The following is a 12,396-nucleotide window of genomic DNA, read 5'->3' on the forward strand; positions in this document are numbered from 1 at the left end:
TACCTTTGATATCAGGACTTCTTGACCAGTTGAATCAAGCTAAGATCTATACAAAAATAGATCTAAGAGGAGCATATAATCTAGTACGGATCAAAGAAGGAGATGAATGGAAGACTGCGTTTCGAACCAGGTATGGACATTTCGAATATAATGTCATGCCCTTTGGACTCACGAATGCACCAGCTGCTTTTCAACATCTCATGAATGATGTATTTCATGAATTCTTAGACAATTTTATCGTCTGCTATCTAGACGATATCTAGATCTATTCTAAGAACGTCAAAGAACATGAAATACATGTTCGTCAAGTATTACAAAAACTTAGAGATGCAGGATTGTACGCCAAGATGGAAAAGTGTGTATTTCACACTACTCAAGTTGACTTTTTAGGATACATCATTTCAAATGATGGTCTCATGATGGATTCTAAGAAAGTCCAAACAATCATAGATTGGAAGATTCCAAGGACGGTAAGAGATGTCCAATGTTTCTTGGGATTTGCCAATTACTATCGGATCTTCATCAAAGATTTCTCACGAGTTGCAGCTCCACTTACACGCTTGACTAGTAAAGATAAATTCCAATGGAATCAAGAAGCGGAAGCAGCATTTGAAGCCTTGAAGACATCGTTTGCCTCTGCACCAGTCTTATATCGTGTTGACTTTTCCAAGGCATTTTTCTGGAAACACATGCATCAGATTTTGCGTTGGGTGCAGTTTTATCACAAATGGGAACAGATGACAAACTTCATCCGATAGCTTTTCATTCAAGAAAATTCTCAGCAGTCGAGATCAATTATGAGATCCACGATAAAGAACTTCTTGCGATCGTGGATTCTTTTCAAGAATGGTATCATTAACTAGAAGGCGCTTCTAGTCCAGTCACTGTGTATACAGAACACAAGAACCTCGAGTATTTCATATCAACACGCGTATTGAAACGTCGTCAAGCTCGTTGGAGTATGTCTTTGTCAAGATTCGAGTTCATTATCACTTATCAGCCAAGAAAACAACAAGGTTTCTCCGATGCCCTATCTAGACGTTCTTATTTTGCACCAAAAGAAGGAGATGCAGCTTTTGAGCAACAAAGAACGGTCCTCTTGAAACCGGAGCAATTTCATCTCCGAGCAATGAAATCAACATTGACTGTTGATTCAACTTTTCTCAAGCAAATCCAGTCTAGTATGTCCTTAGACCCTCTTGTTTATGATATCGAGAATAATTCTTCCAAGTCTCATGATCCTTCTAAGTTTGCTATTGTCTAGATAGCAAACGACAGAATTGTCTAAGAATTCACGAAATACATCATTCATGAGATGTTGAAAAGCAGCTGGTGCATTCGTGAGTCCAAAGGGCATGACATTATATTCGAAATGTCCATACCGGGTTCGAAACGCAGTGTTCCATTCATCTCCTTCTTTGATCCGTACTAGATTATATGCTCCTCTTAGATCTATTTTTGTATAGATCTTAGCTTGATTCAACTGGTCAAGGAGTCCTGATATCAAAGGTAATGGATACCTGTTCTTGATTGTGATCTTGTTGAGTCCTCGATAATCAACACACATTCGTAAAGATCCATCTTTTTTCTTTACGAATAGAATTGGAGCTCCTGCTCGAGATTTTGAATGGCGTATGAAATTCTTCGCTAAATTCTCGTCAATATATGTCTTGAGTTCAGCCATCTCATCTTGCGATAAACTGTAAATTGGTCCAAATAGTGGCTGAGTTCCTTCCTTGAGGTCGATTGAACAATCATATGGACGATGCTGAAGAAGAATATCTGCATTTTTTTTCTCAAAAACGTCTTGATACTCCTGATATTGACTTGAAATGCCACTTGAAGTCTTAACGTTTTCAGAAATAGGTGCAGCATAAATAGCAAAAGTTGATCCTTCTTTTGCTGCATGTATAAATGCTTTTGCACCTATCAGTGCGGGTTTTACTATACTAGACTTATAATTTTTTACTTGGTTAGTAGAACTATTAATAACGCTTTGAGAAAAGCCAAGTTAACGCGAATCCCAATCTATTCGAGGATTATATTTTTCTAGCCAGGATAAACCTAAAATAACTGGATTGGACGGGGATTTAATTATGTTAAAAGCTATGTAGCTATCATGACCGTCTATTGTTACTTTTATAAGATGAGTTTCATGAGTGACATCTCCAGAAGACAAGGGACGACCATCTATGACTTCTACATGTACTGGTTTAGGTTTCTGTACAAAGGGTATTTTACGACTTTTAACAAATTGTTCATCTAAAAAACATGCTGAGGCTCCCGAATCTAATAAAGCAGAGGCTTTGTAATTCTTAGGTCCTAAATATAAGTCTATTATAAAACAAGGAGAGGGTTCTGAGGAGAGGATAGGACCTTCATTAGGAATTGTACAAGGTTCCAGCTGCACGGTCCCTATTGTAGCTGGACGGATCCGTTTTCTGACATGTTGTCTTCTTTGACCGTCGTACCCCTCATTTTATAGTTGCGTCGTTTCTTTGCACAATGTTGAGCAGTGTGCTTAGGTTCTCCTCAATATAAACATAATCCTTCTTGACGACGACGAATCTTTTCTTGCTCAGTTAGGGGTTTAAAACGTACCGCGTCAATTTACATGTCTTCTACTTCTGAATGTACGTTTGGCAAAGATATTGATGTTGCCATTGAGTAATAACGTTGATGTTTTCGTGAATGATTCTCGGATCGAACTTCGAAAAGTCGATTATCACATTTTACCACAAAATCGATTGCTTGACTCAAAGTTTGAGGATCAAGTAAGTTGAGCATCAATTTCTTTACTTCGTATTGCAATCCATAAAGAAATTGACTGATGAGTGCAGCATCATCCCACTTGATGTCAATTGCAAGTTGTCAAAATTGTGAAGCATATACTGTTACTGAGCGATTTCTTTGTCGCAGAATTCGGATCTTATTTGTTGCAACACGAGTTGCATCGTGTTCACCATACATAGATCGAAACTCCGCCAAAAAAGCTTCTAAATTGTCCAATATTGGATTTCGTTGTTCAAGAAAAGACGAAAACCACGATAATGCAGAACCAGAAAGTAGAGTGCCAATAAACCTGACTTGTGATCCTGGAGTTAGATAGCTTTGCGGTTGAAGTTCAATTGCCAATTGTACTTGATTGATGAACCCTCGAAACTTTGATCTCGTACCATCAAATTTCTCGGGTAAGGCAATTCTTGGTTCTCTAGTGCTTATAGGGTGTTGTACAATTGGAGAAGGAACGTGATTTGTTGTAGATGTTGAAGCAGCTCCGATCATCTCTATATCTCCACTTTCTGTTATTCTTGTTCTTTCCTGTGTTGGTGAATTGAGTTGATGCATCGCAAGCATTAACTCCCTCATTTGCTCTTGCATTTGTGCCATTGCACTCTTCATTTCAACAAGCTCTGCCATATTAATACTAAGAAGAAAAATTTGTTTGATATTGCTCAAGACAAAAGAAAAGAAAGACTTGATAACAAAGAAGATACTAAGAATTATATCAGTTTAGAAGTAGATAATCCGCAAACTTCTAATACGCTTATGTCTTGTCAAGAGAAAGGGGTAATCCACTCTTACTCAAGAAAAAACAAAGCTCTGATATTGTAAGTGTACTCTTGTCAATCTGTCAAGGACAAAGACTCGATGAGGAAAAATATACACCAAAAGGCTATCTCGATATAATAAGTCAAAATATAAAGAAGTAGGTATATTAAAAGGAAACTGGAATGGCTATTGCCACAAGACAAGAAACTAAAGACTCTTGAACCTGCACTAGAAGCAAGAAAGGAGTTGACAAGAGTGAAGAAGCCTTCACTCTTGTCTCTATATATACTATCTAACTAGGGGCTACGTGGCGACGTTCTATAGGACCTCCAATATGTGTTGACTTTGTAGGACACATGTCTTGACTTACAAGGCAAGTTTTTTTACGTGTGGGCCACATAGTTAGCTTGATCTTCAAGCTAACAACATGTGTGGCACATGGCCAACTTGTTGACCACGTTTCTAATCCAAAAAATCAATTAAAGACACCTTTGAAGTCAAAGCAGCGTCTAGGAAGTTTCTAGGAAGCTACTATATTAAATATTATAGAATTAACTTACTTTTATCTACTTTTACTTACTTCTACCTATTTCTATATGTAATTATTAGCTTACATGATTATGGCCGTGACACTTTGATCTTCATTGTGGATAGATGTTTAGGTATTTCTTTATCAAATAGGCAGTAGATATGTAAAATCAACACATTATTAAAAAGTTGATGTAATCCACCTAGATGTGGATGATGCTACTAGTTATTAAGTTAAAAACCTCGATTGTTAGGTTATATAGGCTATTGATTGTTAACGTTATATAATATTTTTTATCTATTTTGTATTGACTATTTATATTTCTTGTCAAAACTATCCTTTAATATTATACTACGTCCCCAGCATTACTTATGAACTTGTCTGAGACCAAATTGAGAGTCATCTATGTAAGTATCTTTATGCCTATATAGTTGCTCAAGTTGAGCTCCACCATCCATAGATAGAAAATGCATGTTTTTTAATATAAAATGTGTGGGATTTTCATTAGGATTTTTTGCAAAGCAATTTTACTTTTATTTATAAATTGAAAGAATCTATGCTTAAGATTCTTTTTGAGTTAGATATCCTCCTTAATCTTTGATTTCAAATGCTTTACTCACATATGTATTGATTTGGTAAAAAGTCACCTTCCAAGATACGACTACACATTTTTGTAAGAAGTCCATTTTGAACTTGATCTTGGTTTCATCTAGTTGTACATCTATTATCCTTGTATTAAGCAAAAAGCTTATGCTACTTCAGATTAAATCTTGGAAGAATTTTTTACTTAGCATGGCATGAGTTGAATTTTTGGTTGCAAATTTATCCATGTATGTAGTTGTCACGGTCAGCTCTAGCTCCACACAATCATCTTTGCGCATTCTTTTTACCTCCCTTTCTGTCTTTAAGCTGGTAGGCGCCACCAAAGCATGGACTAACCTAATCTTCAGTATTTTTGTGTAGAGGGCCATGGCCAGTCTTGATTGTGTAGGGTCATATTGCGTCATTTATAGAACCAATCAGTATTGACACTGGTAAAAATCCTAGTAAAAACTCTATTTTATAACGTTGCTCCTATCTCTAGTTACAAGTACCATAAGAGACCGAAATAAGTTAATAGATTCTCTACAATAACTGAGTAAATACTTGGTTGTGAACAAAATATGAGCATTGTCTCTGGTTACAAGTACATTAAGAGACAGAAAGGAGTGAATAGATTCCAACTCTCCATATTGATTGAGCAAACACTTGGTTGTGAACAAAATGTGAGCATTGCTGCTACTCTTGGAATCATCTCGCATTACCTTGTCGAGCTCTACTGAGCGTCATCCAGTTCTCCATCCCAAGTCTAGCACTTTCGTTTAAGAGCCTTTGGCCTCCGTCTCTCTTCCTCAACCCGAATTCATTGGCAGCCATTCGGCCTAGGGAAACTTTGGTTCTCGTTTTGAGCAGGAGGTTGGAATTGACGATATGGTAGATGGTCCCCACCTTGTGTCAGCCTTGTGTGGCTAAAGATGGCCGATTGATTGGTACAATGGCAGCTTTTTCACATGCCTCACAATGCTAGAATCCATGGCACATTCTACGATCAAATCTGGTACAAACAAAGTAGGAGAAAAAATAACTACGCAGAAGTTTGCAAGCCTTTCCTGGGGGACCACCCTATATTGCTAGAGGCTCAGCATGACTTGATTGAATATCTAAGTCTTGCAACCAAAATTTGACATCTGTCTTGACTGTGTTGCACATATCCGTGTAAGATCTCCCAGCTACTCAAAATCCTCTTTTAAACCTAAAGGTAGTTTTATTGAAAAAATATCGTCCACTTTATCATATCCATGAAGCATAAAAAAAAATAAAAAAATAAAAAAAACCATCGATATGTTCATATATATCGAGAATCAAATCAATCTTTAATATTCACAAATAAAATTCTCATTGCAATACTAATAAGTAGAATTTGTTTATCCAGTTTATTTTGCAGATAATTTCGAATAGTAAAGAAAAATATGATTTGTATGCTTTTTTTCATGTATTTTAGTTTTATAAGATAAAGTCATGAGAACATTTAAGCTTTCTGAAATTAATATTTTGCAGTCTATTTAAAATATTTATTCCTGGTATTTTGATTACATTATTACTGTATTTATTAAATATGTTACTATATTAAGAACTAATTTTAAATCGTACAACTTCGTAACCGACATCCGAGTGGAACTTCAACAAAAGAACAGCATTCGCACAGTGGTGCCTATCGTAACAATGATCAGAATGGCGGTGATTAGTGTAACGGTGATTATCACGGAGATCATTAGTACAACTGCGATTAGTTCAACAGTTGTCACCAACACAATAATTAGTTAGCAAATGATTAGCATTACAGTAATTTTTTTTTGAAAAGAAAAGTTATTAGAATATATCTGATTAGCACAACAGTGATTAGGGCAAGTTGATTGCCACTAATTGGCGAAGCTGCAGCAGTAATCAAGAGTGAATAGCAACATGACAAAGGGGTCCACAGGAGCAATGGGAAAAGCAAGGATAGAATGGAGGTAGCACCACCACTAGCTGTAGCTCCCCTTCCTTGCTAGTAGCATGCGACAAACTGCTCAAAAGCACGGAGCTAGACGGTGGCCTCGGGAATCGATTCCTGGCTTACAACTGCGAGATGCGCCACAAACGCCATCATCTAGTTGCCAGCTAGTCAAGTCCGGTTCTGTCCACCCACGTATGCAGCCACAGCGTTGCGGCAGCTCTCCGCCTTGTAACCGATATGCCTCAAAAGGAAGTGGCTTGGTAGAGCCGCCCACGACGATGGAGCCCTTGCTTGTTGCTTCAAGCCGATCGGGCGCGAGCTGGGGGAACAGACTCCGGGAATAGACTGGCTCAGTGAGCTGTGGCGTCGACGTGGGAGCTGTTGTCAGATTCGAGGTAATTTGATTCTGACTAGTCAGGGGGAGGGGCTATGCTGGACTCCGGATTGCTCGTGTCCAGTGTTGGTGTCAGAGTCTGGACTGGAGAGTCTAGTCCATCCTTGACAATATGATTCGCCGTTATACGAAAATTTCGGCATCGTAACGCAGGTTTGTCAAATACAAACCTGTCCGGATGTTGAATCTTTCCGAGTTTGGCACTCCCTCTCTTGCCATTTTAAAGAGAGAGATTGTACTGCCTGGTGTCCCTCCAGATCTTTCATCAATTCGGGGAAATGTTCTCCTTCTAAAAACAAACAATCCCCAAATCGGAGATCTGCATCGTAGGCATTTGAAAGGAGTGTTCTCAATGTAACATTTTGACAGTTACATTCTTCCCTTAAAAAGCCATTTTGCAGTACAATCTCCCCTCTGTTGTTAACATAAAAATTGCAACTCTTAAAGAATGAAATTAAATCTAGCTTTGGAGACTTTTTCAGTAATGGAGAAATATTTAGTGGATTAACCCCGTTTCGTCATGTTATCAGGAATGTGACACGTTGCAGATGTGACTCACTTTTGAGAAATGGGCGAATCCAAAAGAAAAGAATCCAGTTCCCAAATGTGTCATGTTGGTGTTCCCTATGATGGAGGTTGGAGTGTGCAATGAAATCTGACACATGTAGCAGCTTTGGTCGACAAAGCCCCAAATTCTCTTGAAGGAATGGGCGGAAAGGACTCTCTCGTTTCGGATGAGGAAGGATAGGCCGTAAGCGACGATGCGATATTATTGGAGGGTAGATGCATCCGCTGGACTGGAACAAGAGAAAAAAAGTTATTTTAATAAAAAAATGCTTCTGGAATCTCGAGTGCCGTTGGTCAATGAGCCCATCTCCCTAGAATGAAACGTGCAAAGAATAGTAGCTGATATCGATCAGTCAAACCTGGTGTCATCTAGGTATGGTCTCGTCGAGGTGTTCTCTAGCATCTTGAACTGGGAACAGGGAGAAAACCTAGATCGAACAAGCCAAGATCCTGAGCTTTCCGGAAACAACCAGTAGCTTCATTCATAGTCTCGGTTACTCCCCTCTCACTGCATTTCTTTGTGCGTTCATTTGAGAGCCAAGTATTAATTTTTGGACCGGTACTTTTGATTGTTTAGGTCTGCCAATTTTACGCTGATGGCCAGCTTTACCCGTTCATCGATCTCAAAGATAGGATAACCCACAGATGCCGGGTGCTTGCGTGGTGTCCACAACAGTTGGTTGTCATTGTACCTCTCAGAGAATAATACTCTTCCAACGTATGTTGGAAAGACCGCTTCGCTAGTACAGTAAGTTCTGTCGAACAGCAGTAACTAGATTTGCCAAGGGTGGAGTAGTGTACCGATGAGATCGTGAATCTCGATTGTTCAGATATGCTCATAAAACCTGGAGCGTGAGGGGAGCACCGTTGGCAGAGTACTTGTTGTGTGGGCCCGTCTTGTGTCAGCTCCGTACTTGATAGAATACACTACAATACTGACCGGCGCTTTCTAAGACACCTTATACTGAATTTCTGACACTGAGGAATGGAGAACTTTTGAGATCGAATTGCAGGCCCACTGAATCATTCTCTGATGCACACACTCTGCTCCGCTCTAATTTAATTTACTTTATAAATACAGTATTCGGAAGTCAATCTTTGGTGCCAAAATTGATACCTAGATTTGCAAACGATCTCATGATCGAGATGTTGACCCTGCCTATTAATGTATTCATTCCCCGGCAGCCCGACTTGGCAAGGAGGTTGGGGTTACCCACTATAATTAAAGCTACCATTATTAGGATCGCAAACGATGCTTCCGCCACGTATCATATTATTCTAATATACAATTATCGAATCCTGGTGCAAAAGAAGTTTTCGTTGCATACCATATTCAGCCAATATTCAAGGGAGAGCATCGATAGATGCGAAGTCCCGTAATGTTGCGAATGAACCAAATCCCCTTGTAGCAGTGTTTCAGTTCCACAAATCACCGCAGTGATCACTAAGACTATGAACCAATCACTTACTGGTATAATTAACTATCCTCAGATGTATAACTGTTTTATAATGGTCAACACTGCGTGCGTTGACGTCCGTGACGGGGGAACATTCTTCGTCTCCCCAAGCTAGCTGCCCGAGAAAAGTGGGGCCCTGACGTAGAACCTAGCCTTCGTTTCTTCGAAGATTTGATTTTTGAGGGCAGGGGCAGCTTCCGCTGTGAACTGAGAGGAGCTGGAACTTGGAAGGAGCCTGTCGATAAGCACTTGGCTATGGCGGAAGCGGTTAAATAGAGTGGCTCACATATGCCTTCCATGGTTCTTGCATTTCAGCAGCACGTCTGGCCGGCCGGAGCTTTTGCCTCAGCGGTAGATGTGTTTCCAGTCGCTTGCTTGTGGTTTTATCTTTTGCTTGTGATTTGGATAGATTTGGTCTGGTATCTATGTCGTTTGCCCAGTTACTGGAGCTGGGGCCATCAGCAACGGGCATCTGGAGCATCTTGGGACTGTTAGCTCCGCAATTTCATCATGTTGTCCTTCAGTGAATGTTCTGTGCCCGCGGTGAGAGCGTTGTGACCTCAATGATGCATGTCTTGGGGTTAGGTCACAGTGCGTGGGATTTTTGGTAGGTTCATGTATCCGTTTGATAATCCGCGCGGTCCAGTACATGGGGTTGAATTTTTTGAAGTTCGCTACCACTCAGTTCGGAGACCTCGGCTCTGACGGATGCTTTCAGTTGTACGCTCTCTTAGTTGGGCAGTTTGATGATAGGTAGGCCCAGTTGCGTAGCACGGTGATTTGGTCGTGTGTCTGCTTCCTTCACTAGCTTTAATCGAGAGTTGATACTGTCTCTGCAGACTGGAAGCAAGATTATCTAGCATTGTCAGGGGATTTTACACGATCTTGTACCCTTCAGTTTTCTTCGGCGTAGTTGAAACGAGGGAGAACTGACATGAGGGCATAATGACGAAAGGAAGTGCGACGAACCAATGACTGGGCTTTGAAAGCCAGTCCATGCTGGCTTTCCAGGTTTGTTAGTGTAGTAGACAATGTCTGATTCAGCTAGTAACTTTCGGTCGAAGCCTACGCCACGCTCCTCAGGTTGCCACCGGAAGTTAAAGCTGTTGTCCTCATATCTGGACTGTAGAAACACCTGAAGTGACTGAAGTTAGTCCGGTTTAGGTATGAGAATGATTGGAGCACCTCTCCAGATGTTCCAGATGTAATGAAACCGGTGCAAGCTTCAAGCTCTTGAGGTGTTTCTACAGGCTACATATGATAGATGGCTACCTGGATATACCAGTCTGGCTCGTTGCATTTCGATGTTTTCAACACATTCGATAGCGCATCCTCGAATTGCTAAGGTGGCTTGATCTAATGTGCTGGTACATTTCTCATTGTTGAACCAACCATTAAAGCGTTTTCAGGTAGGATTTGGCAATATACAAGGTTTCTCATGCATTTGAATGCCGAGTTATGTGTTACAGGTCATGCTCTCCTTGACATAACCATGGACTTGTATCATGACTCTATTTATCTCACCACGTGCCACACATGCATCGTGGAGTTTGTATATGACTGCGGCCTACATAGAGCACGATTTGCAGATTACCTTAAATCTAGACCGACTAGATTCTTTGACCGCGGTTAGTCACCTTGAATTTAATCCTTTTTCATACTAAGTACCTGGAGTACTGACAACCATTTCTGCGGGAAAATTGTGCTGATTTCATTTGAGAGTGGCTCAAATGACGCGGGATACTCACAGTACTCAATGACAGGTTGCTACTCAATGTTCCTGCACAGCTCTTGTTTTGTTGATATGAGCGTGAGCTAGTATCATTCCGAATCAGGATGTGGTGATAAATCATCTATGGATCACGAGACGACCTTCAAAGCTGAAGCTCAAAGGGCGATCGATCACGGACTCCATCAACCACCAGTACGATTGTTGAGTTGTCTTCAAAATTTATCTTTGCTCTGATGTAACTTTTCATTTTTACTGGATTAATGGAGACCCGTCAACATAGTTTAAGAGATCATAAATGACGCTAACCAGGGAATTGTCTTGTGATGTAGCGTGTTTGCAGATTACTTCTGCCTCTGTCCAGCTCATCTGGTGCATTGAGTGCCTCATTCCTGCGGAACCACATTATCACAATCACACGTGTGTTTCGTACAAATGTGCTCATTCTACCACGCACATCCACCGGGCTGGTATTTCAACGTTGTCAATCTATTCCTTTGAGCTGATTTTCGTTTTATCGCTTATCATCTTCTGCTCATTTTGTTTACTAGACTGCGAGCTATGCCTGATCCCCCTCAGTTTTTCAAGCAACGCTACTGGCATTTGCACAAAATCACTGTACTCGGACATTGATGCACTGCAAAGATGGCTTTCCCTTTAGATAACGGATACTGTCATCCGTGGCATGTAAACCTGCACAGTTGGACCTTCTGGAGTAAGTGCCTCCATCTTAGGGCTTGTGAGCAGCAACCGAATCGGTATGGACAGATGGTGTTTATCGCTAGGGACGATGCGTTGGGGATGAACGTACATGGGAGATGGTTATCGAATCCCAAGAATTGGGGCAAGTTTCAAATTCTTTTGTTTACCTATTTACCTTGTTAGCCCATCATACACAGGTTCACAGGTAACGAAACCAATTGAGAATACTCTGTTGCAGAACAATAAAATACAGTTGGCGTGCAATAAAAAAAGAAGAAGAAACTACAATCATAAATTGTCGTGAAGATTATAACTCAAAATCCTCTTTGCAATAAACTATCACACACACATAATGGCGGTTTAAATTCCGCTTATAGAGTCCCAACTGCCAGTAACACAATCTCATTAAAGGTTCACTCTTGCAATGACAAAAAAGAAAAAAAAGAAAAAAGGACAATAGAATAGGCAAAATCTTCATCGTTAATTGATTTCAAATTGCCATGTATCATTAGAAACAAGTTTAGACACCATATTGCCTAAGTGGGAAACGATGTTCTTATTGAAAAACCTTGATGTCTTCTAAAAACTTCCCATCTAAGCCAGCTGTAAATGTAGCCAAAAACACAAATACAAGTAATGGTTGTTTTTAAGAAAAATAAAATATTGTATATCATTGTAGACATTTATCTTTAATTCTAAAGTTAAATATAAAATGATAGATTAAATATATGTTTTATGATATTTTTTAATATAATAATATAAAACTAAAAATTAGAAATAGAACCTTTATAATACATTATACTATATTATTCACATCATAATACTTATTACTATATCTTATAATAAAGATTATAAGTTTCTTAAGCAAAATCACATTATTTAGATATAATTTGAGTTTTATTATTATTAATATACATCGAAAAGTAATTA

The 12,396-nt window shown here is 39.5% G+C and overlaps 2 long non-coding RNA genes across 3 annotated transcripts; both read left to right on the plus strand.

Moving 5' to 3' along the window:
* The first annotated feature begins 6,830 nt into the window (after positions 1–6,830).
* On the plus strand, positions 6,831–7,856 carry LOC149989469 (uncharacterized). Its single transcript, XR_016501991.1, has 2 exons — positions 6,831–7,012; positions 7,542–7,856. It is a non-coding gene; the product is annotated as an uncharacterized LOC149989469 (long non-coding RNA).
* Positions 7,857–9,246: 1,390 nt separating this feature from the next.
* LOC149989470 (uncharacterized) lies at positions 9,247–12,136 on the plus strand. 2 transcript variants are annotated; one of them, XR_016501993.1, is made up of 3 exons: positions 9,247–10,959; positions 11,097–11,234; positions 11,466–12,136. It is a non-coding gene; the product is annotated as an uncharacterized LOC149989470 (long non-coding RNA). The 2 variants fall into 2 exon arrangements; XR_016501992.1 differs by having other exon boundaries at positions 9,250–11,234.
* The last annotated feature ends 260 nt before the right edge of the window (positions 12,137–12,396 follow it).

This window comes from Physcomitrium patens, chromosome 3 (genome assembly GCF_059467195.1).
Source record: "Physcomitrium patens ecotype Gransden chromosome 3, ASM5946719v1, whole genome shotgun sequence".
Classification (NCBI taxonomy): Eukaryota; Viridiplantae; Streptophyta; class Bryopsida; order Funariales; family Funariaceae; genus Physcomitrium; species Physcomitrium patens.